This window comes from Malania oleifera, chromosome 3 (genome assembly GCF_029873635.1).
Source record: "Malania oleifera isolate guangnan ecotype guangnan chromosome 3, ASM2987363v1, whole genome shotgun sequence".
NCBI lineage: Eukaryota > Viridiplantae > Streptophyta > Magnoliopsida > Santalales > Ximeniaceae > Malania > Malania oleifera.
The window spans coordinates 65,026,420-65,034,849 of NC_080419.1; the positions used below are offsets into that span (position 1 = coordinate 65,026,420).

At 36.2% G+C, this 8,430-nt stretch overlaps 1 long non-coding RNA gene across 1 annotated transcript; it reads right to left on the reverse strand.

Annotated features, from left to right (window-relative positions):
• Window positions 1-764: 764 nt before the first annotated feature.
• Window positions 765-7,870, reverse strand: LOC131152056 (uncharacterized). Its single transcript, XR_009135831.1, has 2 exons — window positions 7,594-7,870; window positions 765-1,151 (listed from the first exon to the last, which is right to left on the reverse strand). It is a non-coding gene; the product is annotated as an uncharacterized LOC131152056 (long non-coding RNA).
• Between the last annotated feature and the right edge of the window lie 560 nt (window positions 7,871-8,430).

The following is an 8,430-nucleotide window of genomic DNA, read 5'->3' on the forward strand; positions in this document are numbered from 1 at the left end:
AAAAAAAGGAGACAAAAATTACAGCACCCTCCTCACTAGAGTCTTATTTGGTCTACTATGGAAGTGTTCAAAACAATCTTACCCAGCCTTTCCTTATCTTTCATTATTCATGTTATATTACATGGTATATACCTAGCTTATTGCAAACAAGTTCCTTTCTTACTTTGCATTCTAGAGTAATTCTGTTCATCCGCCTTAGCATTCTCATCTTGTAATGGAATTCTATACAAGAAAATATGGAAACAACACAACATCACCTTGTATGGGTTTGTAGTTGTTTCATTGGATAGCGCCACTTCAAATAAACAACTAAACATGTTTTACGCTACACACTTTCTTGTTATTATCCAAATATAGTGCCCTTATTGGAACAGTTAGGAATTTGTCACCTTCTTCTGTTACTTTCAAAGAAATGACTGGATATCCGTTGATAAAAATATGTCAATAACCAATTCAAAAGTTTCAATAACTAGAAAGATGAAAGGTAAAAGGAGCATTTAAATGGAAAAAAAATCATAATATTCTATATCATTCAAGAAAATAACTAACTATCCAATATAATTTTTGTTATAACAAAGGAAGAGATTTCATTGATAAGAGAAGAATATACACGAAGGAAAAAAAGAATTCTCCCTTCAAAATTCTGGAAAATAAACTATTAAAACAAAAAAAAAAAAAAGAGAAAAAAAAAATCTAATATTATTATTTTAGACCATAACAAGAGATGTTACACCTAACCTAAATGTCACAAGTTCAAGCCATTGAGAAACACCCCTTTGAATGTAGAAGTAAGGCTGTACGCAACACTACATTATGCCCTGCCCAAATCCTGATAAGGCCATAGGAGCAGTTTGCAATGGGTGTTGCTTTTCTTACCAATAACAAATAGAAATAGATGACATCATCAAGTAAAAATTTGGTGACATGACTTCAATCTCAATGATTATAATCATGAGATTATAATATAGCATGGGTTTGTGCACTGGTTGCTGTGTTTATTTTACAATAACAAGTAGAAATAGATGACGCCCTCTGCGAGACTATAACCATGACTGAGCCAAGTACATTATGGGTAGTTAATCAAAATTTACCATCAGAATTTCTCAGCCAATCCAGGGCAATTGTTCCTCCATCAGGCACATGATATAGTTCTGTGTGAACAACAAAATATTAGTACTAGCCAAACAATTACTATAAACAATTCATTGTAGCAAAATGTTACACCATTTTATACAAGTAGAGCATTTGCTATATTTTTGCTCAAACCCTTTTTTTTTCTTGGGAATTTTTGTTTAGTATGCATTAGCTTTAATACTTGTCGTATTATTAAATACAATAAAGAAGATGCCGAAACCTATGGGGGTCTTTCCCTTCCCTTTCTTTTCCTTCACTTTATTTTCTCTCCACTTTGCCTTTTTCTTCATTAAAACCTAAAAAATTTAGCACTAAATCAACTGATGATTATTTTCTAGAGTCCAAACACCTATTTCACAAGACCATTGAATCAATGTATAAAGCATTGATAAATCCAGCACTTTCCAAAACTTTGAAGAAGTTAATCTGCCACAATAATTTACATATGACAGTTTTTAACATTACATTCATCATTGCAATCAATTGACTTTGCTCCTCAAGTGAATTAGAAGGCAAAACCAGCGCAATAGAATGAATACAATGTGGGAGAAGCAGAGTGTCAGCAAATGCAAGGGATTAGAAAGGACCAGATCAAACAAGGAAGAAAATCTCTTTTCCTCATCCCCTTTGCTATTTTTTGGGTGGTGTGGAGAGAAACAGAAGAGCCTTCGAAGGAGCTAGTTCTATCCAGTACGACATGAACCAGTGGATTGCTATGATCTCTGGCTGGCATTATGGGCTGGTTGGAAGGTACCCCCTTGCAATCCTTGATTTTCTTGACATTTTTCAGCAAGGGATTTTCTCTCGTGGTTTTTACTTATACTTGGGTGGCATCCCCTTGATACTTCTCTTAATATTATTTCTATTTACTGATTGAAAAAAAAACAGAGAGCAATCATCCTCAATAGCCACGATGTAAGCATTGCAGGGGTTCCATATGCGCAAGACTCCATTCCCATTGAGAAATTCTGGTATACAGCCAAGGAGCACAGTTATAATCTCAAAAAGTCATGCCTCTTTTAACTTTCCATTTCAAGATGGTCATGAGATCCAGAACTTATTGTTAGGGAACGAGAACGCGCCACTAAAGACATGGGAGAAACAAGCACAAAGAAAGACAGGCTCCCAGGAAGCAGAGGGAAAAGGAAAGTTGCCATACTTTGTGAGCAGCAGGGAGACAGAACAGCCATACATCTGTGCCCTGACTGTTTTAATAGGTTCTAGGCAACTGGAGCACAGACACGAGCAGAGAGCATGGGAATTACACATATGGTCATCAAAACTACGTGATTGAGCAGGGAAGAGAAGCAAGAACATCTCAGGCTTTCACTCTCACAATTTCTGGATTCAAGGGCAATGATGATGTTTAGTTGGAACTGTCATGGGCTGGGGTTTCCAGTGTCCAAGAAACAGTCTGGAACCTACAAGATCTAGATATGCATAAAACACAAAAAATTTGGGGCAAATTAGGCCTTACTAAAGGCTTAGAACTATCCATTTCGATCGTAATGGAGGAATATAGGTGATGGAGAAATGATATCAAATTTTTTTAATTTGTAGACAGGAATTTTATTATTTTCAGAATCACAGAGATCTGTTAGGACTGTTATATGGGCCCCTAAGCTAGAGAACAGAGAAAGAGTATGGGCTCCAATCTATGTCAAGGTACAAATATTCACTATCCCATGGTATCTCATTGGAGATTTCAATCAAATTCTCAATTTTGGAGACAAAAAGGCTCCTCGACAGCAGGTGACAGAGACATGTGAAGGTTCCAAGCTTTGATTAACTCATGCTCGCTCCAAGACATAGACTTTTCTGGACCAAGGCGAAATGGCAGGGAAGTAAACCATCTCACCAAGGATGCCTCGACAGATGATTTTCAAATAATGAAAGGTGCACAAAGTACAACAAAGCTTTCATTCAGGTTCTTGAAGTGTTCCCATTCTCTTGAACACAAGGCGTGCCAAAAGGACAAGAAACTATAGGTTCAGATTTGAACAATATTGGATGAAAAAATAAATGGAATCTAAAAAGGTGATTGAGGACTAGCAACATCAAAACAAAGGTTCACCAGCATTTCATACAGCAGCCAAGCTAAAAGAAGTGACCAGTAACCTTCATAATTGGAGCAAGAACACTATTAGTGAAATTTAATTCAGAATCCAAGAATGCAATAAGAAGCATCAAGAAGTTCAACAGGAAGAGATGGAGGGAAATAGCAGGATGAGGAATGGGACATCAAGAAGGGCATTCAGGAGCTCCTCCAAATGGAAGATACCGAATGGGCCCAGAAATCATGGAAGAACTGGATGCAATACAAAGACCACGGCATAAAAATAAGAAATAAAAAATTAAAATTAAAATTAAAATTAAAATAAAAATTAATTCATAGGCCAACCAATGAAGGAAAATGAACACCATCATATGTCTCCATAATGGAAATGGGAAATGGAAGTACAACAAGAAGCAATCACATCTTGCAGTCAAATCCTTCTAAAGGCTCTTCTTCAAGACAATCAAGCCAGCGAAAATTGCTGAAATCCTTGTAGCTGTTCAATCAAAGCCTGAACGAAAGAGATTGCTTTCTTTCAAAGACCTTTATAAGGGAGGAGAAATGGCAGGCTATTTTTCAGATGGGAGGAGATAAAAAATCATAACCAGATGGATTCCCAGGTATATTTTATCACAAGTATTTGCAAGAGTCACTGCCTGTGTGCTGCATTTTCTAAATTAATCACTCTCATACCTAGAAATAAAAATCCAAAAAAGTCTAGATGACTTAATACTGACAATCCTCTGTGATGTACCTATACAAAGTTGCTACAGAAGTGCTTGCCAATTTCAACCGCATGTCCCAAGTAATGGACCATCTCGTTTAAGACAACCAGAGTGCATTTAATTTCAGAAACTATTCCAATTGCTCGTGAACTCCTAAATTCAAAATAAAATCAATAAGAAAAAGGAAGAACAAGTTTATAGTTGTTAAGCTTGACATGAGCATGCAATGGAACTTCACTGAATGAATTCTCTGAAAAATGAGATTTCCAGAAAAATGGGTCCTTTTTCTCATGCGGTGCATTTCAACGATTTCATTCTACTTACTCATTAGTGGAACTCCTTCTGAAAGATTCTATCCCCACAGAGGTCTCAGGCAGGAATATCCTCCATCCACGTGATCTTTGTGCTTTCCGTGGAAGCTTTCTCAAGCATCAAAAGAAGGAAGACACATTGAAAGACCTAATGGGGCAATAAAAGTAAAACAGAAAGTTGCTTCAAATTACCTGTATTGGTAAGCAAATCCATTGACAAAACTGTCAGAGATTTTTGGTGGGAAAGGAACAGCTTTAGAAATCCCTAGCCTCATTTAAACTCGGGAGAACATCTGCAGTCCTATACAATCAGGGGCCCTTGGTTTCAGGAGATTTGAGACTTTCAACCAAGAACTTCTCTGCAAACAAGGAAGGAGACTCATTACCAGACCCTCCTATCTTTCGTCCTGCCTTTGTAAGTCAGCCCATTTTTCCTTCTTCCTCCCATTCTGGAGTACTGCTTGTTCCAAGGCCTCCTGGGAAGGGAGAAGCCCCCTCCATCAGAAGTCTCTTAAACCCTTCACTGATCAAAGCCCCTCTTATTTAGGATATAAAATGCATCCATTTTATTGATCCGGCCCATTAGTCAAATAAATCTTTATTTTGACTAATTAAATTATAATTTAGGTATTGACATTCTTTTTAATGCCTACAGACCCCAATGCCACACATACAAAATAAATTTTCTCACTACCTCAGCAAAATCGTCTGCATCTCCTCAATCCAGCACCTCTTGTGCCAAGAATAAATAGATGAGATCTTAAAAATTTTCCTTCGGCTCCCATCACACACCCAGACCAAGTAATTGGGACACCAGGGAAAAGATGGAGCTGCCTCAAAAAAAAATCTTCCTTTTAAGTTTATTCTTTGCAGTAATCATCGTCAATACAGGAGTGAACAAGTCTAAAATCCATTGGGAAACTTACGTTGAGTTTGAGAGCATGAATTTCAAACCTTAGATTTAAATTTGTGCAGATTTGAACAAAACTCAATACAGTTGTATGCTGCATTTTGTCCAAATCCATATGAATTGGAGACTTGAAATCCAAACTCCCAAACACACAATTAAATTCTTACATAGAATCAGTTGCTTTTTTGGGATGGGTACAGGGTCAACTGTTTACAAAATGCAAAAAGTGGAAAGTAGAAACCATATCTGCCCACTCTGAACTAAATCCATGCCAAAACAGGACTTCCTCGGGTGCCTTCAGACATTTGCCATCACGGCATGGACCATTTGGAAATCACAAATTTCTGTTGTTTTCATTGATGGGATATGGGAAATGGAATATACACAATATTATTAATGAGTTTGACCACTCATTTCATCTTTTTTCCCAAACCACAAATCCAGAAGGGTCCTTTTCCACAAGAACTGTCCAACTCATCCTTTTCTCATCAAGAAGTCTGGCCAGATTCTTTCCAACTCAATTTGGTGCGTTGCAGCATTTGACTGAACATGGGTTTCAAGAGTTGGCCTTATAGCTAGGAGTGCAGGGGGGGATTGCATTAGTATTTCAGAAAAATATGGCACAACCAGCACTTCTCACCAAAAGCAAAAGCACAGACAATCAGAGAAGGATGCTTAGTGCCAATTCAATTTTGGGAAAAATTTTATTTTTCAATTCTAGAGCATTGGGATGGACATCAGTCACAATCATTAATGATGATGGAAATTTTTCACAACCTAGTCAAAGGGAAGAGCTTTGACTCGTCTTTTCTAATTAAGGACATCCTTAGCCAGAAGCATTCTTCCTCCTCATGTTCCCTTTAGTTCACATCAAGAGATTTTAATGGCTTGCTCATTATGTTGCTTCAGCTGCTAAACAACCCCCTTTTCAAGCTTCTACTTAGTAAGTATAATCATCAACAAATCTTTTGGGGTTCGCCTAATCCATTGTTTTAAAAAGCAAAGTTGTTTAAGACTTACGAGGTGAGGTATATAAGCCTGAATTTATTTTATGGCTAAAATGTGTAAATAAATTGCATATATTATTAAAATAATAATTAAGAAAATTAATTGAAAAATAAAACATAATTTGTAAACTATTTGTTGGTCATTTTAAAAAAAAAACAATACTAACTTGAATTCAATCCAGCCAAGAGACAGGTATAAACATTAGTTCATGATCTAAGATGCAACTTTCAAGTATTTTGAAAATATTGAGATTCAAAATTTCTAGACATTAACTCATATTAGAGCATTCCTTTCATATACATGTAGTTAAAATTTTCTAATCATATTGAACTTGAGACTCACACAACCAAAATGCACAAGCCTTACTTACAAATGTGTAAGCCTCAATGTTTAATGCATTGGAATTTGAAATCTTAGATTAAGCCTCAAGGCATTTCGGACATGCAGGCTATGACTGGTTGATACTTTTAAAACATGCAGCCTTAATTTAATGAATTATCTAATTCTCAAAAACTACAAGGCCCCTACTGCTTAGCTGAAGATGCTGACATCCTGGTAAAATTGGCCAAGGCTTGTTAGGTCAAGACTCATGCTGGGTCAGCACTGCATATATTTGATCCTAGTTTCAATCCACCTACTTCAGCCTTATCTTGCATTTAAAGCTCAAGCACCATCACATCAACACATCAATATGCCCCCAGTGTTGGTGGGCCATAATTTGTGGTCCAGTCCAAGGTCAGATCCTTGGAACATCCTGTAATTGATTCTGTGCAGTCCCATGGCCCTCATGTTGGTCGCTAGGCCTATACATTAGGTCAAGCTCAGGCAAACAACACTCTTCCCCCCACCCACAAGGGCGTTTGCCCCAAAAATCCTGGTCTAATACACTCTAAAAATTATGTCTACAGCTTGAACTAAGTATAATTAACAAGCAACACGTTACAAAATGCCCCTTTCTATATAGTGTCCATAATATCATATACAAAATGACATCAAAGTCATAATTTTATTTTTCATTTCAAATTTAAAGCACCCAGATGCCCCCACAAATTGCAAATATAAACAAAATGATAAGAACAACAATAGCATTAAGCTATGGGTTCGAAATTACGAAGAATTGAAACTTAAGTCACCTGTGCAAGGATTGGAAGTTAACTCCCCAATTCTCAGCTTTTAATACAATCCAGTGTATAAATAACAACCTAGCGAATCTAAGTTGCAAAACTTAAACTTGTATCATAGAAATTTGTAAATTATTGATAAGAAAACATAAAATAAAACGTGGATTCAAAAAATATTTGAATTCGACAATCAGAACCGAAAAAAAAAATGAAATTAAACCCAATTTATAACATTGTAATATCAGAAAAATCAAATTAGAAACTAGTCCATTTGGTGAGGAGGGGAGGAAAAAAAAACAGGAAGATGAAATGTTTTAAATGGAATTACCATTATCTGCGTCATTATTAGAAGATATAATGGATTCAGAAGCATCAAGTATCTTTGCTTCGGAAGAATCGAAGCACGTGGAAGTGGTAGCTGCTCCGATGGCATTTTTTTCGCCGGCCGGGAACAGACGTAAATTGCAGAGCATAGTTTCTGGGCAGGGTTTTCGGCGGCAATAGGCCTGGGGAGTATTGGAGCTGCTGAGGCGAATCGGATCCAAATACGGATCACGGACCAGGGTTCCGTTTATGGTACCCGACTCAGTTGCGCGTTTCACGGTTCTTTGTTTTATAAAAAAAATAGTAAAAAAACTACTAAAAAACCATCTAAGGGTTGAAGAATATTTTAATATTCAAAAAAATCAAACCAAGAATTTAAAAAAAAAAGGAAAAGGAGGTGAATGGTTTTTAATTTGCTTAAGAGAGCAGTTATAGTAAAATTGTAGGAGTGTTTGGGCATTCAAAAATTTTAAAAAAAAATTTAATAAATTCCCTTTTTATTACTAGACATTAAGCATCAAGAAATCAAATAATATTTTAAAAATTTAACTATTTATTCTTTGCCTGTAACATAAAATGATATTATAATGACTAAAAATTCTTTCCTAATAATATAGTTTGCACATTGATTCAAATTCCCACCAAAATAACAAAATCTAACAACAAAAAAAGGAACCCAAGATCGTTCTACGTTCAGAATTGAATGATAGACGTCAACCCATTGTTTATAACAAACAAGAACCTTGGTATATACCACATCAACTCATTGTTTAGTGCGAAACAAGAACCTCGGTATAAGAAATACGCCACAAACAGTGGTGGAAAAATAACCGTTTGATAA